Genomic DNA, 27,907 nt, shown 5'->3' on the forward strand with positions numbered 1-27,907 from the left:
ATAGCAAGCCCTGTGAGTCCAGATAAAAACCCATCAACACGATTTTCATAACCTTCGGAAAGCTCCGATCAAAGAGTGATAGAACATAATGCTAAATGAAAATAGTTGAGTTAGGTCAGATAGGCGGCAAGATGGTAGGGGGAAAAGAGTCCAAGAAAATCCCACCATTCCAGTAGTTATCACTTTGATACGTTGGTGAATAGCTTTTCATCTCTGCTGCCATTTTAATTGTAAATAAGTGGAGGCCAGTGGTGTGTCACAGCCCATTAAGCCAGCATCCCACATGAGCGTCCAGCTTCCTGCTGTTGCACACAGTAAGACAGAGGACGATAGCCAAACCACACGGCCCTGCCACCTGGAGTCCCTGGCATCTGGCTTCAGTCAGCGTGGCCCAGTGCTGTGGGCTGTTGTGGCCGTTTGGGGAGTGAACCATCAGATGGAAAAATACTTTCACTCAGCTTTTCAAATAAATTTTTAAAAATGATAGTAATAAATTATGAGGTGTACTACAGTAAGAGCTCTTCTCTCTGGAAACTGCTTTGCCAAAGGTTAGAAGAGAACTTAGGGATACATGGTGGGGAGACAGGGAACCAAAATAAATCCCCCAAAGCCCTGCAACACCCACCTGTTTCTGCCCAGAAAACAGTTGTAGGAACTTCATATAAGCAGGTTCCGGTTCCCTTGCTTCAAAACGTTCATAAGCTGTGTTACCAACTTTCCTAACCAAGATTAGAAAGGAAGAGAGACTGCTGGGATCAGCATAGGGGTTGACAGCAGTCTGAGAGTGAACTGGAGAGTGTGATGATGAGCAACAAAACAGTCTCAAGTACCAGTCCCCTTTAGTTTGCCACAAATATTATTTGAGCTGCTACCCTGTGAGACACAGCGCCAAGGCGGGTACACTTCCTTTAGCGACAGCTTGAAGTTCAGTGTGACTGTGGACATTTGGGAAAGAGGCCTGTAGGGCTGTTTTTAGAGCTAGAATCAGCAAACCTATCTCCAAAGGGCTGCTTAGTATTTTAGGTTTTTTAGGCTGTCCATGGTCTACTCACATTTGTTAATAATCTTTTCAAAATGTAAATCATTGTTACCTCCCAAGTCTTATGAAAAATCACCTGTAGGCTATGGTGGCAGCTACCAATCTTAGAGCCCAGTGTAGTAATTCATGGTAGTGGTGACAGAAAAGGTACTGTGGTACTCACTGAGTTTTAGAAAAGAAGAGGGCGTGTGTTTCATAGTTCCATCAAAATACCTTACAGAAGGAATAAACCTTCAGATATGTAAAATAACCAAACTCCCTGGGAATTTACCATTTTTTGGTACTAAATTTGTACCATCCTTTTATACATGAAGGGGCAGAGCATAAAAAAGCTTACCAATTTTCCCATGCGCCCTACCTGAATTAAAGTGTCAGGGTTAAAACTGAGAGCCACTTTCTTGTTGGCAGGCAGAGCCTTCTGTAAGGCTTACCCAGCAGACTCTTGAGAACTAGAGAGTGCTTTCCAAAGGGCCTGCCTGTCCAGTGGTAGGGGAGGAGGGCGGGGTGTGTAACAGGCCTGTATAGCTTCCGTTAGGGTTTTTAAATCATTTCAGAGCTAGAGAAATTTAGAGGTTATTTATCTCAGCCCTTCATTGAGTTTACAGGTAAGCAGGCTGAGGCTCAGAGATGTAGGAACTCTTACGTGTGGATAACCTTTCAAATTTAATTTCTCTTCTTTGCCATTTTCGTTCCTTCAGAAATTATCCAAGTTTCTACTCTTCACATGAATCCCCGATGACTATTTATTTTCTGGTAAACTGCTAATCCCCACAGCTTTTCTACAAACTTTCTGTGCTCTCCTATTACCTTCGGCTCTGAAGATCTTTACAGAATATCTAAGGATAGCATTTATATTTAAAACCTTGCATCTGTGATAACCTTGAGTCCAACTTTTTGCTAGTTGTGCTATATTATCTTAATTGTATTAGCTTGCTTTTGCTGCTTTACAAATTACCACAAATCTGTTGACTTAAGCAACACAAATTTGTTTAGTCCCGGAGGTCAGAAGACTGACAAGTCAGGTTGTCAGGTGTCAGATGGTCTGGGCTCCTTTCTGGAGTCCCCAGGAGAGAATCTGTTTTCTTTCTTCCCTTTTGCAGCTTCTGCACTATAGATTGCCCACATCCCTGTACTTCCATGGGCCTTTCCTTCCTCCATCTTCAAAGCCATCAGTGGTCCTTCAGGTCTCTCAAGTGACGCCACTCTGACTCTTCTGCCTCGTTCCTCCTTGAGAACTCTTTAAGATGATGTTGGACCCAAACAGATAATCTCTTTATTTTGTGATAGCATATTAACAACCTTAATTCTCCCATGCCATGTAACAACATATTCACAGTCCTAGGGAATAGGATACAGATACACTTTCATGTGGGGATGCACTATTCTGCCAACCATAGCGATTAATCTTGAAGTCAAAAAAAATCTGGGAGCACAATTCAGCCTGGCAGGGGAGATAGCCACATCTCACACTAGAGCGCCTCTGTTTGATTCCAGCTTCTGTTCAAGCTCCAGTTTCCTGCTAGTGTGGACCCTAGGAGGCAGTGGTCATAGCTCAAGTAAGTGGATTCCTGTCATTCATGTGGGAGACTTGGGTTGCATTGCTGACTCCTGGCTTTGGCCTCTGCCATTGAAGGCATTTGTAGAAGGAGTTAACCAAGAGTCTCTCTCTCTCTCTCTGTTTCTAAATCTCAGCCTCTCAAATTAAAAAAAAAAAAAAAAAAAAAAAAAAAAAGTGCTACTTAGTGCTTAGAGAACCGTTGAAGCCCATAAGTCCATCCTCACGTTTTATAGGTGAGGTAACTAAGCTCCAATGACTCACCCAGTCGGCACAGCCAGTTAGTGGCAAGATGAAACCTGGAACCCAGATCTCCCAAACCTTATCGTTCCATTCTATCATTCTACTGCTAATTGGCTCGTATTTATTGCCCTTTTTTATCTGAAGTTCCTATGAGAACTTGGAGTCTATGTGTTCCTTGTTTACCTTATAAACTGATAAGAAATAACTAAGGCTTTGTATTATCAGGTCTAAAGATACCATCCTAATTACTCTTTTTTATATTCCTAGGTTTAACTGTAACCAACCTAGACTCCATGCCTATACTGTAGAATCACTTTAGAAATAAAACCACTTCAGTAACTAAGCCCTTTTGGATGGCATCCAAGTGCAGCTTAGTTTATATATTACATTACTGTAGGCCACACTGCTAATTCAATCAATGAGTAACTTATTTCTAATTTTGGTCCTCTATGAATAGTAAGCCCTATGTAGTAATAATTTTTAAAAATCATTAGCTCATCTGACATGGCAAACACTGGGCATTATTTAATGCCTATCTATATTTTGTCATTATCCTCTTCCTTCTTGAACATTGATCTCTAAAGCCCTGCATTGCAAAGATAAGAGAAAGTGAGCCTGTTTGTATAAAAAAAAAAAAAAAAAAGAGTTCCGGGGTTAACGTCGTGGCACAGTAGGTTAATCCTCCGCCTGCGGCGCCAGCATCCCATATGGGTGCCAGTTCTAGTCACGGCTGCTCCTCTTCCAACCCAGCTTTCTGCTATTGACCGGGAAAGCAGTAGAAGATGGCCCAAGTGCTTGGGCCCTGCACCCACAGGGGAGACCCGGAAGAAGCACCTGGCTCCTGGCTTCAGATCAGCGCAGCTCCGGCCGTTGCAGCCATTTGGGTAGTGGACCAACAGAAGGAAGACCTTTCTCTCTGTCTCTCTCTCTCTCACTGTCTGTAACTCTACCTGTCAAATAAATAAATAAAATCTTTAAAAAAAAAAAAAAAAAAGAGTTCCTCTGAAGGTTTCCATGAAAACCTAGCACCATATGAACATTTTAGCTATTGGTTCTTAGACTTTGGTTAAGCACACTTTTATCAGTAATCATTTCTTCTGACATTTATCACCCCTCTTTAAAATTATTCATCCAGCTGACTTACTGAGTTTCATGCTAAGTGCTGGGCATGTTATAGGTGCAAAAGAAACAGCAATGACAACAAACATTCCCATCTCACGGAACTTACATTCTTTTTTTTTTTTTTTTTTTTTTTTTAATTTATTTTTTTTTTTTTGACAGGCAGAGTGGACAGTGAGAGAGAGAGAGAGACAGAGAGAAAGGTCTTCCTTTGCCGTTGGTTCACCCTCCAATGGCCGCCGCGGTTGGCGCGCTGCGGCCGGCGCACCGCGCTGATCCGATGGCAGGAGCCAGGAGCCAGGTGCTTTTCCTGGTCTCCCATGGGGTGCAGGGCCCAAGCACCCGGGCCATCCTCCACTGCACTCCCTGGCCACAGCAGAGGGCTGGCCTGGAAGAGGGGCAACCGGGACAGAATCCGGAGCCCCTACCGGGACTAGAACCCGGTGTGCCGGCGCCGCTAGGCGGAGGATTAGCCTAGTGAGCCGCGGCGCCGGCCGGAACTTACATTCTTGATCACTGTCGATCACATTAACCCAGGTAGGAAATGGTGGTCGCTTGAAAGCAATGCAAGTGGGGAGAACCAACGTGTTTTGAGTTTGTCTTGAAGGTAGAGCTGACAAGATTTGCTGGGAAGTCAGAGATAAGGTTATGCCAAAGCCTGTGCCCGCTGAACTAGAAGGAGAGGTTGACCTTTGCTGAGATGCAGAGGAAGCTGGGTGGGCAGAGGGCTGTCTCAGGAGCTCAGGGTGGATGTGTGAGGGTTGAGGTACCAATTAGATGTGCAATTCAAGAAGTCATGAAAGCAGTTAGATAAACAGGTTTGGAGTTCAGAGGCGAGGTGCAGCCTGGAGAGTAAATCTGAGCGTTATCAGTGTATTCATGGTATTTAAAGCCATGGGGCAGGATGAGCTCACTGAGGCTCTGAGCTCCAGGGGCACTAACATTTACAGGCTACATTTTTCACCTAATTTATTTCCTGTTTCCCTCTTAGTCTGTCTACTCTCTATAACTTGCTGTGAGACAAGCTTAATACAAACACCTATTTATATTTCCATGGCAATAGACTGATGTCAGCTAAAGCCCTATTAACCTTTCACGTGCTGCCAACTTAAAGTGATAGCTGGAGAGCTAAGGCTCCTATTCACCCAAGCATCTAAATTTAATCATTGGCAAGTCAGGAAATAATTGCTTACTTCTCAAAAGATTTTAATTCAATAATACAAATAAATGAATTTGGAAGCCATTAGACCCAAAGAGGATGAAGCATTGAATCTAGATTGCTTTTTTTTTTTTTTTTAAGATTTATTTATTTCAAAGAGTTACAGAGACAGCGAGAGACAGATCTTCCATCTGCTGGTTTACTCCCCAAATGGCTGTAAAAGCCAGCACTCGGCCAGGCTGCAGCCAGGAGCCAGGAGCTTCTTCCTGGTCTCCCACATGGGTAGCAGAGTCTCAAGTACTTGGGCCATTCCACTACTTTCCCAGGCCATTAGCAGGAAGCTGGATCGGAAGTGGAGCAGCCAGGAATGCTCCTGAGGGTTATCGCATGGGATGCCACTATGGCAAGTGGCAGCCTTTCCCACTATTCCACAATGCCCACCTCATCTTTTTTAAATGTATATGATACCTGATAAAAGTTAACATATGTCTAACTTATTATAGTACACTCTAACCTGCATCCCACCAGAAGCCTTTTGACTTGTCATATTTGGAACAAAAGGGTGGGCGTTTGGCACAGTGGTTAAGAAACCATTTGGGATGCTCTCATCCCCTGTTGGAGTGCCTGCATTCAAGTCCCAGCTCCACCTCCAGATTCTTTTTTGTGCTAAAGCGCACCCTGGGAGGCAGCAGAGCAAGGCTCAAGTGCTTGGAGTGCTGCTGCGCACGTGGGAAACCCACATGGTGTTCCAGGCTACCAGCTTTGACCTGCCCAGCTCCAACTGATACAGGCATTTGGGGAGTGAATCAGTAAATGGAATGCTGTCTCTCTGTACCTTTTGAATGAATTCCAATAAACAAAAATTGGGACAGAAAAAGTATATTTACAGTCACTTTTTCAGGAAAATAGAAGCCAAAGGAATATTTGTCCAAAAATTATCATGCTTTCTCAACATTACAGGAGTACAGTAGCATCCTTCATTATTTCTGCTCCTTAAATTGGTCTTGACAGTTGTTTGAGTTCTCAATCAATAGCAAATTAATATTTTGCTAAACCTGTTTCTATCAACTGTATTCCCTAATACAGCGGATTAACCAAGTGAACCAGGGTGCCAGCCCCAATAGTCAGACTTTTAAAAAGTAAGTTACATATGACAAAGAAAGAGTACCTATTGCGTGCTATTACTCAGCAGTTTAGCAATCCATTCCTTTGCCAGGTTTTCATGTCCTGGGCTCTTCATGTCTATATTTTAGGGAGAGCAAAGTTAGATGGACTTTGGGGTACATTTTGCCCCATTTTGATGGCTTACATAGAAATACTGAAATGTCGTACGCTGTGGGATGCTGCAGTGGGCAAAACCTGGTCCCTATCTTGAGAAGCTCAGAATCCCAGGAAGAAGGCTGACACGGGGAGAACTCCCAGGAGGAGATGCCTCCCCAGCCAAGTCTTGAAAAGGAAGCAGGTACTAACCCAGCAAAAGGGAGGCCCCGCATTCCACCATTAGGACAGCCAGCAGGAGCAAAGTCCTGGGAGTGGATCTGTGCGATGTGTGCCGAGGATGGCCTCTGTAGGGTCTGTAGAGCATTCGAGGCGCGGTGGCCATGAAAGGGCGCAGCCGGCCTTCTAAAGTGTCTGCCCGGGTTTTATTCTGGAGGCCCTGGGAGCCAGCCACTCATGGGCTCCAGGTTCTGAAGTGAGGATCAGATTTGCATTTCATGTAGCTCACTCAGTGCCAAAGGCACATTTAGAGGAAGGCAATGTGTTGTGAAGGCTTTCAGAGGCCCTGAAGACAGGGAGGCCCGTCAGAAAGGGAAAGCGGGAGTCTTCTCAGGAGCTGATGGGGCCTGAAGTAGGACAGCTGGGAAGGGATAAAGCACAGGGAAACAGTCTTAAAGGAATACACAGCAGATAGAGTTGGAAACATCTGTTAAGGAAAATGGACTTGCATCAGACTTTTCACTGCCTGGTCTTATTAACAAACAAGGTTGCACGGTTCACTTTCCCGCATTGACAGGACCTGGAAAGTGGAGTCCTTGGAAAGAATCCCATCTCATGGAACTAAAGAGTCCTATGCTTAGTGCTTTTTAGCACAGAAAATGTTACATTCCATAAAAATCTGAATAAACAAATGATGTCATGTAATTAAGAGATCAAATCCCTTCTAGAAAAAAAAATTCCTAAATTTGGTTTTGGAATTTAAGAAAAGCTGTTAATATGCCTTTGTAATTACAATGGGAAGACTAATGATGCTTTAGCTCAAAAAAGCCACAAACTGTGTACTGGAGACAAATTACAATTAAAATGTATAAAGCAGAATATTCACAATCAGAAGCTTGCATATACCAGCACTCTTTAAAAAAAAAAAAAGACTCCGGGGGCGGGTGCTGTGGCAGAGCGGGTAAAGCCGCCACCTGCAGTGCAGGCATCCCATATGGGCACCAGTTCATATCCCGGCTGCTCCTCTTCCAATCCAGCTCTCTGCTATGGCCTGGGAAAGCAGTGAAAGATGACCCAAGTCCTTGGGCCCCTGCACCCTAATGGGAGACCTGAAGGAGGCTCCTGGCTCCTGGCTCCAGACTCCAGACTTCAGATTGATGCAGTTCCTGCCATTGTGGCCAAATGAGGAGTGAACCAGCGGATGGAGGACCTTTCTCTCTCTCGCTCGCTCTCTGTGCTTCTTTGTGTAACTCTTTTTTTTTTTTTTTTTTTTTTTTTTTTTGACAGGCAGAGTGGACAGTGAGAGAGAGAGACAGAGAGAGAAAGGTCTTCCTTTTGCCATTGGTTCACCCTCCAATGGCCGCCGCTGCAGCCGGCGCACCGCGCTGATCCTGGCAGGAGCCAGGAGCCAGGTGCTTTTCCTGGTCTCCCATGGGGTGCAGGGCCCAAGCACCTGGGCCATCCTCCACTGCACTCCCTGGCCATAGCAGAGAGCTGGCCTGGAAGAGGGGCAACCGGGACAGAATCCGGCGCCCCAACCGGGACTAGAACCCGGTGTGCCGGCGCCGCAAGGTGGAGGATTAGCCTATTGAGCCACGGCGCCGGCTTTCTTTGTGTAACTCTTTCAAATAAATAAATAAACCTTTAAAAAAAAAAAAAAAAACTGCAGGCTGGCAGTTTTTTGTGGCATAGCAGATAAAGCCACCGCCTACAATTCCAGCATGGGCACCAGTTCCAGTTCTGGCTGTTCCACTTACAATCCAGCTCCCTGCTAATGACCTGAGAAAGCAGCAGAAGATGGCCAGAGTGCTTGGGTCCCTGCACCCACATGGGAAACCCAGATGAAGCTCCTGGCTCCAGCCCTACCCACTGTGGCCACTTGGGGAATGGAACCAGCAGATCTAAGATGTCTCTGTCTTTCCCTCTCTGTAACTGTGACTTACAAATAAATAAATCTTTAAAAAAAATACACAAAACTCAACCATTGTGTAACAAAGATATATAGAATGCAGTAAAGTTGGGGAACTTTGTACTGTGAAACCAGAGAGTTTTAGAGTAGGAAAGAACCTTACATTCACTTTTGTATTGCACCCTGGTCATTTTAAGTATAGGAAGCACAAGTCTGGGAAGATTTAGGTGATCTCCTCCCAGTGTATATGAGGGTACTTCAGAATGTCTGTGGAAATGTAATTTGGGTGCAAAACAATTTGGAAGGGATCGGCATTGTAGTGTCAGGTAAAGCCGCCACCTACAATGGATCCCATACGGAAACCGGTTCATATCCACTTCCATCCAGCTCCCTGCTAATGAATGGCCTGGGAAAAGTAGCAGAAGGTGCCTGTTACCCTCATGGGAGACCTGGAAGAAGTTCCTGGCTCCTGGCTTCTGCCTGACCCAACACTAGCCATTGCAACACCTGGGGAGTGAACCAGCGGATGAAAGATCTCTCAGTCTCTCTCTCTCTCTCTCTCTCTCTCTCTCTCTCTCTCTCTGCCTCTCCCTTCTCTGTAACTCTTACAAAAAAAAAAAAAAAAACTTTAAAAACATTTTTTGAAACATGCATAGGAGGAGTCTTCAAAAAAGATGCTTATACTGTGCCTGAATTTCAAAGACTGTGCAGTAAAACTCACACCTTCAGTAGCCCCAACTGCAGCAGCAGCATTTTTGTGGCTACTTTATCCTCTCACTTGGAGATACCAAAGTTAATTGATTCATTACTGTAAGTTTACACCTTTAAGTTGTTTCTGTTTGCCATGATCAATGTCTTTGAACACTTATCTTTTGGACACATACTTTCCTTAGGGAAACTCATTGAGCTGGAGTTTCCAGGTTAAGAAAATAACTTTTTAAACCTTTTGAAATATATTGCAATTTGCCTTTATAAAAATTGTTCTGAAAAACCATCAGCAGTGTATGAAAAGGCCTATATTGGGTCAGTGCTGTGGCGTAGAAGGTTAAGCTTCCACCTACAGTGCCATCATCCCATATGGGTGCCAGTTCAAGTCCAGGCCCGACTGTTCCACTTCCAATCCAGCTCCCTGCTATTGCACCTGAGATAGCAGTGGAAGATGGCCCAAGTGCTTGGGGCCCTGCACCCAAGTGGGAGACCCAGAAGAAGCTCCTGGCTTCCTCCTGGCCCAGCCCCAGCCATTGCAGCCATTTGGGGAGTGAACCAGCAGATAGAAGACCTCCCTCTGTCTCTCCCTCTCTTTCTCTGTAACTCTGCCTTTCAAATAAATAAAATAAATTAGAAAGAAAAAAAAAAAGGCAGGGAGGAGCCTATATCCTAGACCCTAACCAACACATTCCTAGGGGAGAGGTGGTAAATGTTACTTCCTATTTAATTACAAGTAGGTTGAATGTTTTTCAGATATTGGTTGGTTATTTGTATTTTGTGAATGCCTATTCATGAGTCTTTTGTACATTTTTAGTTGAACACGCTTAAATATTTTAAATGAGATACCTGGAGACAAAAATTATAAAAAGAGGCTGGCCGGCGCCGCGGCTCACTAGGCTAATCCTCTGCCTTACGGCACCAGCACACCAGGTTCTAGTCCCAGTCGGGGCGCTGGATTCTGTCCCGGTTGCCCCTCTTCCAGGCCAGCTCTCTGCTGTGGCCAGGGAGTGCAATGGAGGATGGCCCAAGTACTTGGGCCCTGCACCCCATGGGAGACCAGGAGAAGTACCTGGCTCCTGCCATCGGATCAGCGAGGTGCGCCGGCCACAGCGCGCCGGCCACGGCGGCCATTGGTGGGTAAACCAATGGCAAAGGAAGACCTTTCTCTCTCTCTCTCTCTCTCTCACTGTCCACTCTGCCTGTCAAAAAAAAAAAAAAAAAAAGAGGCTGACTTTTAAAAGCGATGAGGTCTGCAGCAAAGGACTGATAATGGAAGGGTGACAGAGTTTTAAGGCTCCAGCTAGCATAAAATACTGTGGAAGTGAGCAAGGGAGAAATTCTCAATCTTGGTTGCCACTTAGGAGCAATTAAACTAGATTCGCGGGGGACAGGGCCCAAATAGCAATTTTTGGTTTTAAATTCCCCTCATAGGGGTGGGTGTTTGGCACATTGGGTTAAAGACACTGCTTGGGACACATGCATCCTATTTCAGAGCACTGTTTATAGAGTCCCAGTGACCTCACTTCCTATGCAGCTTCCTACTAGTATGTCTGTGAGGTAGCAGATGATGGCTCAAGAACTCTCCACATGGGAAATCCGGATGGAGTTCCAGGTTTCTTGCTTCAGCCTACCCCAGCTCTAGCTGTTGGTATTTGGGGCATGTACTAGAGAATCAAAGATATCTTGGATATCTGTCTTCCTGTTGCTCTGCAACAGGAATCAATAAATAAATACTGTTTTTAAATAAATTCAGTTGCCCCCATAAATTCTAATGTGCCACCATAGTGGAACAATGATTTCTCGGTTAAAAAAAAAAAAAAACAGTGCAGCAAAATGCTGTAGTAGCAATTTGGAGAAATGAATCTTCAGGAAAAGAGGGGACAGGTTTCTTCTTGGCCACAGAGAATCATGGTTGGCACAGGGGAACACGTCAGTTTGTAAGTGACATTGTGCCTGGTTCTGTCATTTCTCAGCTATGAAAATACAGTCTTCAGGCTTGTCAAATGTGTCACATGACACTGCCCAGTAGATGCCAGTTCTTGCGTCACATGAAGACATTTGCCTCCTAGTTAAGTGGCTGAATCTTCTTCCATTAGACCCTGTTTGAACAGCATGCACACTTAGACTGTACACCTCACACAGACCTTGCATGTAGTAAGCGTAATAAATAAGTATGTGCTAATGATGGACTGAGAACCTCAAAAAGGATCCGAGATACTTCCAGTGTATTTCTTCTACAGCAATCATACTAAATCAAAAGATGCCTCATTGAATACAATTTTACTCCCTTTTTAGTGTTTTCTACATAGCAGTGAATTACAGGTTTTTTATATGCTCTTTGAGGGCAAGTTTCTTTGAATTGTGTAAGGCCCTCTTGGAACCACTAATTGCAGACACTTTGAGATTTGATCATCTTAATGTGAGTGGCAGGCAGGTGGCCTTGTAAAGACACCAGTTGGGAAGCCCAGATACCATATTGAAGCGCCTGGGTTCAAGTCCCAGCTCCACTCCTATTTCCAGCTTCCTGGTAATGAAGTAGGCAAGCATACAGGTAAAAATTATTAGGTTTGTGAGCTGGAAGACCACGCCTTCGCCACGCCCCTGTGTGAACGCTGGCCCCTACTTGGCCACACCTGAGCACCCACTGGCCAATCAGGTTAATTAACCGCGCCCCTTTGAAAGTGGATTAAAAGCTTGGGACAGGGTGTGTCCAGCCCTTTCCTCCTTTTTCCTCACCCTGGCCTCTTGCCAGTAGGGGGCTAGCTGTAGTCCTGCGCCTTAAGGGCACGTGGCCTTTGGGCCAACCCTCCTTGTCACGGCCTGGTACTGGATATGAACCCAGATCTCTCTCTCTCTTATAGATAAAGCCCTCACTCTCCTATGCATCTCTTGCACTGAATAAAAGCTTAAAATGTACCATGCTGCCTGGTTCTTTTATGCTGGTATTTGAAATTCTCTAAATATTAGGCAAGAATGCACTTGGGCTTATTAATATGGGGAACTTATTAATAAGCATATGGTGATATCATATGGCACCCCAAATTCCGATAACATGTGGCACCCCAGATGGGACTTCTGGGGAACTTTAAGGGGCCACATTTCGTATATATTTTAGGGGGCCGCACCCCGCGAGGGAGCAGGTGATAGCTACAGTGTTTGGGTCCCTGCCACTCACACGGGAGACCTGGATTGCATTCCCCTCGCCAGCCTGCAGACATTTAGGGACTGAACCAGTGAAACGTGAGGTGCTCTAGTTCTCTCACTTCTCTGCTTCTCATTTAAAAAAAAAAAAAAAAAAAAACCTTCATATGAGCATTTAAAACATTTCCATCTGCCTGCTTTACTTCATGATTTTTATATGACTTGTTTGATTTGGGGCATTTCTTGTATATCTGCAGAAGGAAGCTATAAGTTACCTTTGTATGCATATGATGGGCTTGTTTTCTCAATAAAACCTGATGCTTTTGTTTGTTTTTATTTTGGGTTTGAGTTGGGTTTGTCTGTTTTTTGATTGGGGGTGTTTTATTTTGGTTTGGTTTTTGGCTTGTTTCCCAAATACATCACAGATTAGGTACCAGCTTTTCCCCTGCAGCTGAAAGATTTTCAAATGCAGTTCTTGTGTGGCCATTGTTTTTGAAGTGTCCTGTATATATTATATTTTACATCTGGATTTCTACCACTGTTTTTAAGAAATTATGATCCATACAATTGTGCTAGCAATAATAATGGATATTTTTTCTGAATAAGAAGTCTTCATTTTGAAGTGAGATGTATAATCGAAATTTTCAGTTACCTAAGTTTTCAACCCAATACTCTACCAAAAGTCTTAGAAACTCAATTTCAAAGTCCTTTGAGATGTCTTTATTAAAACTATAAGCAGTTCTTTGGTATTATGTCAAGACCATGAGGAAAATAGTTAAGATATTTGTTATCTGAAACAGTTAAGGGTAACTAGAAAAATCACTATCTTGTTTACTTACCGAAGTTAAACGTACTTATTTAAAGCTTTTCAAAGTATCGCAGTAGCTTGTTCAAGGGCGTTAAGAGGTGGCCCTTCGTGGAGGGAATGTAGGAATGTCTGCTGCCCGCCAGACCTCTGTGGAGGGCCCGGTTCCTGCAGGACTGCGATCCGCGGATGGCGGCGGCCGCCTCATCTCACCAGTTAGCTCTTTGGGTTGTAATGCACAGAGAAACGTGCAGGGGCCTCCGGGAACGGGTACGTTTTGTAAGGCGGGTGGTTTTCTGTAATTCACTGACCAGCCAGGTCTCAGCAAGAGCGGGAACCGGAAAAGCCTCCTGGATGTTCCCTCCGGTGCCCCCTGCTCTCCTCGCTGCTGCCCCGAGGGCCCCTGCGGTGTGGTGCCTGCCTCCTTCACACCCCTGCCGGCTACCAGCCCCAGCTGCCACCAACACTGCTTCCCTCCCGCCTCGTGGGTGTTAAACTGTGCTGTTTTGCAGCCGCTCATTAGGCCAGGCTGACTTCCTGTCCGCTTCATCTGTCAATTACTTAGGAAACTGGCAAAGTCGCCTGCTAAGCTGATGTGCTTGTCAATTTCTTCTCCTAGTTATGTTTGGCTTTGTTTAGAAGCTATTTTATTAGCTGTATTTGGTCCTAAATCGTTACTTTTTCCTGCTGAATTTAACCTTTTGGTGGAAGGTAGGTAGTTGACATCTTTATCTTTGTCCTAAGCTATTTGGGGGGGTGGGGGGATGCTGATATGGATAAAGCTATCTAGGAATATTATCGCATCTTTTATTTATTTTAACCCCTTAGATGTCTCATAAATAGCACATAGTTGGATTTTAGTCTTTTTGTTGGTCACTTTTACTTTTTTTTTAAATAACTGTTCTTTTTTGTTTACACTGGAGAATGTACCCATTCACATTTGTTAAGAGTTCTGAAGTATTTGGATTCACTTCAGATGTGTTTCTTTGTAAACATTTCAGTAAATTTCTTTGTAGGGCGCTGTTTTTCAGATTTGCTAAGGCTGTGGAGCACAAGTCAGTCACGTGTTTTGTTGAGCTTGAGTTCACTGTGCTCTTATTCCAGGTGAACCTGCATTCTCTCTTCTGTTAGGCTGCGATTTACACAAAGAGTGGTACACCCGGGGGTTAAGAAAAAAAGCTTAAATTAGAGAATGTTTATTAATGAATTCCTTCTGAACTCTAGGAAGGGAGCACAATTTATTTGACCTTTCCATCTTACTGAAATAAAAATAGGTCCGAAGGGCTTTTTAATTTCTCTAATCTTTTATCTCTGTGTCAGTGAAATAAGGTAAAAATAATAACTTTCTCTGGTATTATTGTAATGATCAAGTGAATTGGTGCTCATAAAGTGCTTAGCACCGTATTTATTGAATAAAGCGCATTCAAGAGATGGCAGCCGCCACTGTGAACATACCGTTTTACTAGCCGCTGGCTGGACGCGTGATGTGTATAGGCACAGCTGTGGGCCAGCTGATGCAGAAGTGCGTGTGACACATCCCATGGTAGGAACACAGCGACACTGCTAGAGAGCAGAGGCCACACACCTACAACACGCTGGGCTGCCAACAGGACTCCTGTAGGAGGTGATAGCACAGTGCAATTTTGGTGTTAGGAGAGGCTTTTTTTTTAATTAACACATATTACTTTACCTATTTATAGGGTATGGTATGAGAATTCAATGCATATATACAATCTAATGGTCAAATCAGTGTAATTCCTGTTCCCATCCCCAAACGTTACTCATGGCTAGGTTTGGGGTACTTTGGATTATTCTAGTTATTTTGAAATATATAGCAGATTGTGATAGGCTTCAGTTACTTCACTGCTGTGGAACACCAGAGCTACCTCTTCCTGTCTAAGTGATATTTTTGTACCCAGATGTGAATGGATTTCTTCTGCTAAGCAATAGGGGAAGGAACTTTTGGGCATGAGGAATAGGATAACGAAAGAGATCTGGAAAACAGATAAAATTTTAAGAATAAATGCTATTATGAGATTGTGGTGGAAGCCACCACTCTCGGTCCTGAAATATCATTCAGTCAAAAGAAAAGGTGACTGGAAGGAACTAAAGGGCTAATAGGGCTATTGTACAGAACGTGGTTTTCAGTGCTCTTACAGAAATTATTTCCACATATTTGCCTGCTACAGCTACTAAATACTCAATATTACAGTCAAAATGGAGAGAATGCTGATTGCCAAAGCAAGTGCATAGTGTGGTTCAAAGACTGTAGCAGTGGAGTCAGAGACCTGAATGAATAGTTAGGTTCAACCCCTAACAGCTGTGTGTTCTTGATGAGCCAGTGCTTGTTTGAACTGTCACTTTCTCCCTAAAATGGTGGTAATGATAATGCCCACCCTAACCCATCTTAAAAAGATATTGTTAAGCTCAAACAATATAATCAGTTCTTGATTATTCATGATGATGGGAATGTGAAAGAAGCATGCTCACCAAAAACAAAAATAGTAGATAAATTAAACTTTAATAATTGATTCCAGAATACATTATTTTTTCTTATGCTGATTTATCCTTCTAATTATATTTTGCTTAGGATAAAATTAAAATCCATTTTTATTTCTTTAAACTACACCAGCAGATGGCAGGAAGATGTAGCCCAGATAATTATAATGTGGTGACAGAAGTCATTTTGGAATTAAAATTTACTGTAATTAATTGCAAGATAGAAAATATAACATTGGTTTTGTAGGTGTTTGTCACAATCATTTTTGTTACATACATTCAAACTTTTCTCATCTTCAGTGAATTTATTATTCATCAGAACTTTCACAGATGTGTCTCACCAGGCCCCTTTCTATCCTATTTTTCTGCATCCCGATCCTCCCACTTCCCAGCACCCTCACATATACCTTTTGCCATCTTGCAGTTGTCCAATCCCCACTTCCTAAATCCCCATACACACATATTCATGTTTCCCCTCCTCTCTTGCAGTTGCTAGTTCCAAAGTTGACTCATTCCATACTTCCCTATCCAAGCTTCTATTTCTTTCTATTCTATTCTGCTCTCAGCTGGGAGGAAGGAGATATAGATATAGATATAGATATAGATATAGATATAGATATACAGATATTCCAAAATGATCTGACATTAGGTGATATTTTATTTTAAATGTACTTTTAATATTTTGAGCTCCATGCCTTTCCTGGTGTCTTGTATATGCAGTCTTCTGTACCCAATTGGGAGAATGAAAAGGATTTAAAAAGTGTGCCCCTTTTGGTTCTCATTATTCTGAGCATATTCCTCTACTAACATTATAAGCATTCTCATCACGTAACTACTGGTCCACCTTAGAAATTAATAACTAGTTCACCTTTCTCCTTGGGCTGCAGTCATGCACAGCTCCTTTGCCCTGTTCTCATTCTATTGTATTATTTACTATGTACATGAGCATCTGTCATCCCAACTGTGTTTTATTTGAAAGGCAGAGAGATAGGAATCTTCTATCCCCTACTTCATTTTTCGAATGCTTCCAACAGCTGGGACTGGGCCAGGCCAAAGCCAGGAACCAAGAACTCCGTGCAGCTCTCTCATATGGAGGGCAGGAGCCCTATCAGTTTGAACCATCACCCCTGCCTCCCAGAATGCACATTAGCAGGAAGTTGGAACCAGAAGAAGAGCTGGGTCTCAAGCCCAGGCACTCCAGTGTAGGATGCAGGTGCTTCATGCCATGACTCAACCTCTGCACCAAACGCCCATGCCCCAGTTTTGTAGATGAATATATGTAAGCCCATTCAAAAATACTTACTTCTGACCAAGTTGGTAAACTAGTACCAGACTTACCCTCCCACCATAAACAACTAGAAAATGAGAGACAATGGGCAGCACAGGGGTGTTGGGCAGAAGAGAAAGGAAACAAACAAGGTGAGTCCTGGAAGCACATGCGTGACTCTTAACACAGAGAGGAGAAACAGGTGGGAAGTATGTTAATAATCAGGGAGTTGAGAAAACAGTTTTTGGCTTAGGGAGACAGGGAAGCTGGAAGTTGCAGCAAAGTGTACTGGAAAAGAAGAAGCCAATCAGGGAGAGCTCCAGAATCTGCATAATAGCCCCCTTGAGTCTGTTGCTCAATACTCTGTGGGCATGCAGAGAACTGCACAAAGCCAGCAACTACTCAAGGGTGGTAAGCGTAACATTGCCCAGAAATGATACAGGCATGGGTCCAGAGGTGCCAGAGACGCTGCTGAACCTCTGCAACATTGAGTGGAGATCCAGAAGGACCACAGCTTCCTGAGATGGGTACCCTTCCCCTCCAGAAAGTCTTCTGTAGGGGCTGGTGTGTGGCACAGTAGGTTAAGCCACCTCCTACAACACTGGTATCCTGTATGGGTACTGGTTTGACTCTCCACTGTTCCACTTCCAGTCTAGCTCCCTGCTAATGCACCTGGGGAAGCAGCAGAAAATGGTTCAAGTCCTTGGGCCCCACCCCACCCCCACCCATGTGGGAGACCCAGATGGAGTTCCAGGCTCCTGGCATTGGCCTAGCCTGGCCCTGGCCATTGAGTGAACCAGCAATTGAAAGATAACTCTCTCTCTCTCTTTTTCTCTCTCTCTCTCTAACTCTGCCTTTCAGATAATTTTTTTTTTTTTTAAAAAGGGGGTTATTCTAAATGCACCATAACAGATCTCAAAAATAATCCTTAAAGGGGCCAGCAGCATTCCACATAGGAGCACTGGTTTGAGTCCTAGCTTATCTGCTTCCAATCGAGCTGCCTGCTAATGTGCCTGGGAAAGCAGCAGAAGATGGCCCAAGTACTTGGACCGCTACCACCCATATGGGAGACTTGGATGGAGTTCTAGGCTCCTGCCATTGGCCCAGCCCAGCCCTGACTGTTGTGGCTGTTTTGGGGATGAACCAGCAAATGGAAGATCTCTTTACCCCTCTGTCTCCTCTCTCTGCCACTCTGTCGTCCAAGTAAATAAAATCTTTTTTAAAAAAATCCTTAAAAAGATTAAGCTGCTCCACAATGTACTTAACTGCTAGAAAAACACAACAGGAAGACACTCAACAATCTATCATTTGCAATGTCAGTATCTGAATCAGAAATCACTAGACAGGGGCCGGCACTGTGGCATAGTGAGCTAAGCCTCTGCCTGTGGTGCCAGCATCCCACATGGGTGCCAGTTCATGTCCTGGCTGCTCCTCTTTCAATCCAGCTGCAGCCTGAGAAAGCAGTGGAAGATGGCTTAGGCTCCTGCACCCACATGGGAGACCTGAAAGAAGCTCCTGGCTCCAGGCTTCAGATCAGCCCAGCTGTGGCTATTGAGGACATTTGGGAAGTGAATCAGCGGATGGAAGACCTCTCTTCCCTCTCCTTCTCCGCCTCTGCCTCATTATAACTCTGCCTTTCAAATAAATAAATAAATCTTTTTTAAAAAGTCATTAGATCTGCAAAGAATTTTTTTAAAAAGTGATGCACAACCAAAAGGGTAAAAAATAATCAAAAGAGACACAGAAACAGCAGCAATGATGGATTAGTATAAAGGGACTTTAAAGGAGCTACTATGAATATGCTCAGCGGGGGCTGCATTGTGGCACAGCAGGTTACGCCACTGCTTGGGACATGGGATCCCATATCAGAGTGGCAGTTCAAGGCCTGGCTACTCTGCTTCTGATCCAGCTCCCTAATGTACCTGGGGAGGCAGCAGAGGATGGCTCAAGAACTTGAGACCCTGCCACACATGTGGGAGACTTGGGTGGAGTCCCTGGCTCCTGGCTTCAGCCTGGTCCAGCCCCAGCAGTTACAGCCATTTGGGGAGTAAACAAGCAGATGCAAAATTCTCTTTCCCCATCTTCCTCTCTCACTCTTTCTTTCAAATAAATAAATCTTTTATTTCTTTAAAAAAAATGCTTTCATCCAGAAGCCCAGTGTTCTCAGAATGAACAAATGAATACTTAACATTCATCAAAAAAGGAATTATGTCCCACAGGGTGGCTGGGAGGGCCCCTCCGCGGAGGTAACATTGGAGCTGACCTTGTGAGATACAAGCTGGGAGAAGACCATAACGCTCTCATCTTTACTGTGTCTCCCATTGCCTTGGATACTTTTTCACACATAAACCAGCATTATATACGTAGAGGCCCAGGATATGACACTGAAAGGCTGTCTCCTGCTAGAGGATGGCCTGCTCTGTAAATTTGAGAGTAGCTCCATCTTGAGACAAAATGACATTTCAGTCACAGACTTTTTAGCTAGGAAAAAATGCAGATTGAAAAAATCCATTCAAAAAAAGAAAACCAGTTCATAACAGCTTAAAGTATAATTCATTTTTAACTTCCTTAAATAAATCATATACACAGCTGCATATTTAGGGTTTGAGACCATAGAATGAATTTCCAGTTGGGAAATAAAGTTCTTTTTACATAGGTAGAAATAGGTATCACTACCTTGACTTTTTTAAAAAAAATTATAAACAAAGAATTGTACCTGTTTGCAGGCACAATGTGATGTTTCAATATATGTGTACATTTTATAATGCTTAAATTAGAATAGCGTGTTTGTCCCCTCAAACACCATTTCTTCAATAAATGCTTTTCAAGATATTCTATTTCACATATTAGCTACAGTCACCCCACTGTGCAACAGAACACCAGCAATTACTTCTGTGTTGACCAGCTTCACCCCTTTCCCCATCCACCTCGCTCCTCCAGCCTCTGATAACCACCAGTGCTACTCTGTTTCTCTGAGTTCAACTTTTTCAGATTCCACATATCGGTGAGATCATACGGTGTTTGTGTCTCTGTGCCTGGCTTATTTCACCCAACATAATGTCCTCCAGGTTCATCCATGTTGTTGCAAATCACAACTTGATTTTGAAATTACTTCTGCCTTTTAAATGTTACGTACACAAGTGCTGAGATGAACAGATAGAACTGGAGAATCCAGGCATTGGGAATATTAAATTAGTGTAGTGAATTCTAATTGAGTGATAACTAATAGTACCATCTCCTGTTAGAGAGGGTTGCAGTATGTCAGAATCTTGCAGCCAGAAGAAAGGATCCATGTCAGAAAGGAACATTGTGACGTTTAGCTGAAACCAGTCTTGCTGTGACCGCTTCGAAAGACTTCCTATCCCATGTCCCTAGGCCATTCCTCCCTTTGGTTTGAATAATCTTTTAAGAATCTTTAACAACCACATCATTGTCAAGAAGTTAAAAGCAGCTGCTAAGTTGTTCTAGTAACACCTGTCAATGAATTAACTCAGAGCACGAAACCCAGGCATTTAAGTAGTTGACAAGTATTATTAAACCTGTTGTGCAAGAGAAGAAGCTGGTTCAAAGAGGGGGAAGCTGGCAAGGGCACTGCAGTCGGTCGGTGGCTCAGGCCTCCTGCCTCACCCACCCCGGCACGACCTAGTGCTTGCTCACAGGGAAGACTGTAGGGCCGTCCACAGCATTTATCAGTGCTCTCTGTCCAGCTAAAATTGTGACATTTTCAAAACTATGAATTTATTTCAAATTCAGGTATGTTTCTTATGCATGGTTTTCTCTGATTGGCCTTCCTCCCTCATTCAAAAATTCACAAACATACCTCAGTAGAACAAAGGCCCTATATGACAAGGCAACAGCTGGCATATGGAACAGGGAAATGCTGAAGGCTTTCTCTCTTGAGATCTGGAACAAGACAAAGACGCCCACCATCACCACTCTGATTCAACCTACCACTGCAAGTCCTAGCCAGAGCAGTTAGACAAAAGAAAGATGACAGGGCATCCCAAATGGATAGGAGAAAGTCTAATTGTCTGACATATGGGAAACCCCAAAGACTCCTCCAGAGGCTTTTAGAATAAATGAATTCAGCAAAGGTGCAGGATGTAAAGCCAACATATGAAACTTGGTAGCACTGTTACGTATCATTAGCAGATTATCTGGAAGAGAAATCGAGGGACCAGCATTGTGGTGCAGCAGGTTAAGCTGCCGCTTGCAGTGCCAGCATCCGATGTCAGTGCTGGTTCAAGTCCCAGCTGCTCTGCCTCTGATCCAGCTTCCTGCTGATGTACCTGGGAAGGTAGTGGAAGATGGCCCAAGTACTTGGGCCCCTGCCACCTATGTGGGAGACCAGGATGGAGCTCCTGGTTGCAGCCTGGCCCACCAGCAGCTGTTGTGAACATTTGGGTATAAAGCAGGGAATGGAATCAATCTCTCTCTCTCTCTCTCTCTCTCTCGCTTGCTCACTCACTCTGGATTTCCAATAAATAACTCTTCAAGAAAAGAATCAAGAAAGCAATCCCATTCCCAATAGCTACAAAAATAAAATACCTAGGAATAGGGGCTATTGTTGTGGTGCAGTGGATTAAACTGCCAAGATGCTGGCATCCCATTTGAGCAATGGTTCAAGTCTTGGCTGTTCCACTTCCAATCCAACTCCATGCTAATGCACCTGGGAAAGCAGCGGACAACGTCCCAGGCACTTGGGCCCTTGCCACACAAATGGGAGACTTGGATGGAATTCCAGGCTTCTAGCTTCAGCCCGACCCAGCCCTGGCAGTTGCAGCCATTTAGGGAGTGAACCAGTGGATGGAAGATTTCCATCTGTCTCTCACTCCACCCCACCCCCACACCGGGCCTCTGTAACACTGCCTTTCAAATGAATAAATAACTTGGAAAAAAAAAAAAAAAAGAAGAAAGGGGCCAGTGCTGTGGCACAATGGGTTAAAGCCAAGGCCTACAGCACTGCTATACCATATGACACTGGTTCAAGTCCTGCTGCTCCACTTCCAATCCAGCTCCCTATTAGTGCATCTGGGAAAGCAGCGGAAGATGGCCCAGGTGCTTGGACTCCTGCACCCACATGTGAGACCTGGAAGAAGCTTCTAGCACCTGGATTCAGCCAGCCCAGCCCTAGCTGTTGTGGCCATTTGAGGAGTGAACCAGTGAATGAATGGAAGATCTCTATCTCTCTGACTCTCCTTCTCTCTCTCTTTGTAACTCTACATTTCAAATAAATAAACAATTATTTTAGAAGAAACAAAAACCTAGGAATAAATTTAACTAAAGAGGTAAAATAGCTCTACAATGTAAACTATAAAATATTGATGAAAGAAACTGGGAAGGAAACAAAGAAATGGAAAGACATCCTGTGTTCCTGTACTGGGAGAATCAAAAATATCATTAAAATGTTCATACCACCTTAAACCAGGTAGATGTAGATCCAGTACAATTCCTTCCGAATACCAATGATGTATTCCTCAGAACCACAAAAACAATGCTACAATTTGTGTGGAACCACCAAAAAACCCCAATAAGCCAAAGCAACCTTAATCAAAAAGAACAAAGCAGGAGGGAATGAGTGCTCTTTGACAAAGCTACTAAGTGTACACACTGGGGAAAGGACAGTCTTCATAGATGGTGCTGGGGAGCTGGGATATCTATATGCAGAAGAATGAAACTAGACCCTAATCCTCCACCATATACAAAAATTCGGTATGAACAAAAGACCTGAAACCACTAGAGGAAAGCATAGGAGAAATGTCTCAGGTCATTGGAATAGGCAAGGATTTTTTTAATTAGACTTCAAAAGCACGGGGGGCGGGGGGTGGGGGGAGACAAAAGAATCTTCAGCTAACTAAAAAGCTGTCCAGCAAACAAAACTGGGTAGAAATTCAACCCAGTGGCAGAATGGTAGAAAATATTTGCAAGGTGTACATCTGCCAGGGGATTAATAACCAGAATGTATAAGGAGTTCAACTCGAACACAAAGACGTAAATAATCCAACTGAAATGGGAAGGAGATCAAAACAGACATTTTTCAAAAGAAGACATACAAATGGTCTACATTTGGGGTTTTCTGTGTGTAAGATCTTGTCATCTGGGGCATAGTGGATAAAGCTGCCTGCAGTGCCAGCATCCCATATGGGCGCTGGTTCTAGACCCGGCTGCTCCTCTTCTGATCCAGCTCTCTGCTGTGGCCTGGGATGGCAGTAGAAGAAGAAGATGGCTGGAATGCTTGGGCCCCTGCACCCACGTGGGAAACCCGGAAAATCAGCCAAGCTCCGGCCGTTGCAGCCATCTGGGGAGTGAACCAGTGGATGGAAGAGCTCTCTCTCTGTCTCTCACTGTCTGACACTCTACCTGTCAAATAAATAAATAAATCTTTTTTAAAAGGATAAAAGGTTATTATATATATATATAAAAGATCTTATTATATGCAGACAGTGATAATTTGACTTCCTCCTTTATAATTTGGATGCCCCTTCTTTCTTAACTGTTTCAAGAAAATGCTCAGTGTCATCAATCATTAGAGAAGTGCAAGTCAAAACCACACTCTGGGTAGATGGGCTATTATGAAAAGATACAAGGTCTACAGCTCTGCCTTCCAAATAAATAAATAAATATTTAAAAAAATAAAAAGTCTAGGGAGGATGTGAAGAAAAGGACCCATGCGCATTGTAGGTGGAGATGGAAAACAGTTACAGGAGGCTCCTCAAATCATTAAAAATAGAACTGTCACGTATGTGACTCAACAGTCCTGCTGAGTGCATCTCTAAAAGAAGTTCAATCACTCTGTCAAGGAGGTGTCCGCACCCCAGATCTCTGCAGCCCTGTTCATGGTAACCAAGAAGTGGAGACAACGTGACTGCCCATCACCAGATGAACGGACATGTCTGTAATGGAATACCAGCCAGCCACTGCAAAGTAGGAAATCTGGAGGTCATAGACTGAAGTGAAATAAGCCCAACACAGAAAGCCAAGGACTGTATGATCTCACTCATAAATGGAGCTACAGAAGTTGATCTAGAAGTTACCAGAGTCTGGGGAGGGGAAGGAGAGGGATGCATGGGGAAAGGTTGATTAATGGCCACCAAATTACACTCAGATAAGGGTAGAAAGTTCTTGTGTTCTGCTGCAAAGTACGGCAAATCTAGATGATGATAATGTGTTGTATATTTCTCTAATAAAAAGTAGAACAAAGGATTTTGAATGTTTTCACCATGAAATGCCAAATGGTTGAGGAGACAAACGTTTACCCTTATTTGAACATTACTTGGTAGATACATCAGTGTATACAAGGTATATTAAAACATCACACGGTACCCCATAAATATGTACAGTTTTTATATGTCAGCTTAAAAATCTAAATATGCTAATTTTTAAAAGTCAGCAACAGTTTATTTCTACTAGTACTGATTCCTTGTTTTTTCCTTTGAGTACTTTGTCTTTGGCACTCATGTTTGAATTAGAGCAAAAAATTATAAAGCTTTTGTCCAGCAAACAAAACTGCTTTCTGCAAGTCCCTTCTTGAACCTGAACATAATTTCATGATTCCAATGAGGAAAAAGGATAGTCCAAATCAAAGTGAGGATTTGTAGTTCAGAAATGCTTCTGCTCGTTTGTAAGAAAAATTTCCCTTGTCTTCTGGCTCTTCAATTTACTTAAAAAAAAAAAAAAAAAGCAGGCAGGAGCCAGCATTGTAGCATAGCAAGCAAAGCCGCCAACGACGACACCAGCATCCCATATGGGTGCCAGTTTGAGACCTGCCTGCTCCACTTCCAATCCAGGTCCCTGCTAGAGCACCTGGGAAAGCAGCAGCAGATGACCCAAGTCCTTGGGCCTCAGCACTCATGTGGGAGACCCAGAAGAAGCTCTTGGCTCCTGGCTTTGGCCTGGCCCAGCGCTGCCCATTGTGGCCATTTGGGAGTGAACCAGCGGATGTAAGATCTCTTTCTGCCTCTCTGTCTCTTCCTTTCTGTAACTCTGACTTTCAAATAACTAAATAAATCTTTAAACACACACACACACAGAGTCAACTGTCTTAGTCTGGGTTCAACAGAAAGCAGAGCATAAGAGCTTATGTGTGCAAACTCTATCCAGTCCTATAATCCAGGAAGCAAGAGCAAGGGACAGGGAAGGAGGAAGAGCCTATACAAAGAGGCTTCACAGAGTTGGTGACTCTGGCAGGCAAGCGGTTGCTCAATTCTTCCAGCACAGCCTTAAGAAATCTCGCTGGGGGCCGGTGCCGCGGCTCACTAGGTTAATCCTCCGCCTTGCGGAGCCTGCACACAGGGTTCTAGTCCCAGTCGGGGCGCCGGATTCTGTCCCAGTTGCCCCTCTTCCAGGCCAGCTCTCTGCTGTGGCCAGGGAGTGCAGTGGAGGATGGCCCAAGTGCTTGGGCCGTGCACCCCATGGGAGACCAGGAGAAGTACCTGGCTCCTGCCTTTGGATCAGCGTGGTGCGCCGGCCGCAGCGGCCATTGGAGGGTGAACCAACGGCAAAGGAAGACCTTTCTCTCTGTCTCTCTTTCTCACTGTCCACTCTGCCTGTCAAAAAAGGAAAAAAGAAATCTCGCTGGGAAACAAGTCCTGGAGTGGGAGAAGAGCAGCCTTGGGTGGGGCCCTATGAGGTTGTACCTGCAAGAAGCCAGCTGGCACCCGCAAAGCACTGATGGCTAGAAAATGATCCCAGGTGGCAAAATACGAAGTAATGACAAGTATTAGCCCATAGTATCCCACCCAGGATATCCTTGCTCTATAAACTTACATGCTAAGGATACAGAGCAAAACATGAAATTCTGCTCCCTACCCTTCCCTGTGTACACTTGTTACTAACAATACACTTTGCACGCATTTACCTATCATATGAGAACAGAAATCTAAATATTCTTCCTTTTAAAAGACATGAATCAGATCATAACAATATCCTTGTTCTGTAACATTCTTTTTGCACTCATCTGTTAATTGTTTCAGGGCTGGGTTTTATCCCTTCATCAGGAAGTTGGTTTCGCCCTGTAGGAGGAACATTGGAAAACACTGAATCAACATTTTGTTGAGTTAATGCATGAGTGAAGGAAGGATGATATGAGTGGTACTCACTGTCACAGTTCTGTGGCAAAGGAATGCTGCTAATATTTGGAATGCAGTGAGCAAGACCTGGTCAAACATGCACTTGCTTCTGGTGGACAACTGCACAGTCAGAACCACCAAGGCCCTAATTAACCCCCAACTTCCTCACGTAGAAGAGTGGACGCTGCGCAGTGGAGGCATGGAAGAGACAAAGAGAGGCTCTTGGAAAGATTCATTCAGTCAGCAAGTATCTATTCATCTCATGCCAAGCCACAGGCACTTTGGCTCCAGTGGAGAACGGGACACACTTGGCCCCTGACTTCATGCAGAGAAGGTCTACTACAGCTGAGGGAAGAAAAGAGACAAAAGGAAAGATGCTGAAGGAAAAGGAAACAAAATAGTAAAATACAACGGGGTGATGAATGCCAATGATGGCTGACTTAATACAGTGCTCGTGCTAATATAAGTTATTTAGAAATGAGTTGTAATCCCAGCCATCTGCTTGCACATCACACACACACACACACACACACACACGTACATTGTGTAACCCTGATTTCACCCTCCCCCACATATATACACATCCCAGGAATAATCTGGTGACATATTTTTCATGATATCCCACATTGATAATAAAAAATAAACTTGACTCAAACCAGTGAATTGTGACCCAGATTTAGGTTTAAAAATAATGGAAGTCATAAGTTTTCTTTAGTGACAGTCTTGCTAATTAAGTTATTTGGCCTGTTTTTAGCCATATTAGATTATTTTTCCCTTTTTGAGGTTGTTATGAGCGTTGTTTGTAGCAGCATCAATAAGCCAAGAATTCACAGAGTTACTCAATCACACAGATTACTCATCATTGCCTGTTCATAACAGAATCCTAAAATGTTTAAGATTTCTGATGCAAATCAAAATCTCATCATCACTTGTCATTGCTAAATTAAATGACAGGATAATAACATTACATTAAAACCATTTTTCTCTTGATTGAGTACCTTTTTCAGAAGTGAACCTTCTAGATGTATATTTTTTTCATCAGAACCATAAATGCATTTAGAATCCAAGATAAAAATAGAATGGAAAAGGGGAGGAGTGGGATGTTTTCAAATTATTGATGAGTCCTTTGAATGTCAAATATCCATATTTGACAGTGCACTGCTAGGAAATGGGGTAGTTCAGCCCAGTTTATTGACTCCTCCAGAACTGCATGGAGAAGGTTCACAAGTTGAACTTGGCCTTTCCTGAAACAGCCACGTGTTCTTAGTATGAGTTATGTGTCATGGCAAATGGCTGTGGAATTGGCATTGTTCTGTTACTCTAAGATGTTGGCATCAGATGGATGACAGCCTATGTATCAAATTAATATGAATTTTTAATCTGCTACAGTGTTGTTCTCAATTTACCACCGCAGATTTATCTCCTGGCCTTTCTTATCTAAAGCTAGTTAATCTTTTTGGTCACACCTGCCCTCTCTCTGCCCTACTCCACCTGGCCTTTGCTTCCTCCACTTTTTTGTGGCAATAAAGCCGGTGTTTTGTGGCCAGAGCCAGTCTTCACTTGACCCAGGACTCCTCTTGCATTTTAAAGCCAGTCATTTCCTTCTAGCCTTCAAAGATCTTGGTTCCTGGAGCAGGCATTTGGCTTAGTGGTTAAGACACAGCTTGGGAAGCCAAATTGCCAGCTCTGCTTCCACGTCCAGCTTCCTGCTAATGCAGCTCTGACAAGCAGCAGGTGATGGCTCAGGTAATGGGTCCCTGCCACTCACGTGAGAGGCTCAGATTTCCTTCTAGACTCCTGGCTTCAGCCTGGCCCAATCCTGGCTGTTGGAGGCATTTGGGGAGTGAACCAGCAGATGAAAGATGGTCTCTCAATCTCTATCTCTCTCTGGCTGTCTCTCTCATCTCCGTCTCTCTGCCTTTCAAATAAAATGAAAAATTTTTTTCAATGATTCTGTT

At 43.7% G+C, this 27,907-nt stretch overlaps 1 protein-coding gene across 4 annotated transcripts in view; it reads left to right on the forward strand.

Moving 5' to 3' along the window:
* RBKS (ribokinase) overlaps window positions 1-27,907 on the forward strand; it is a 115,340-nt gene that overhangs the window by 660 nt on the left and 86,773 nt on the right. The window lies entirely within an intron of this gene.

The sequence above is a fragment of the Oryctolagus cuniculus genome, chromosome 2, assembly GCF_051225735.1.
Source record: "Oryctolagus cuniculus isolate XC-2025 breed Fujian yellow rabbit chromosome 2, ASM5122573v1, whole genome shotgun sequence".
Lineage (NCBI taxonomy): Eukaryota > Metazoa > Chordata > Mammalia > Lagomorpha > Leporidae > Oryctolagus > Oryctolagus cuniculus.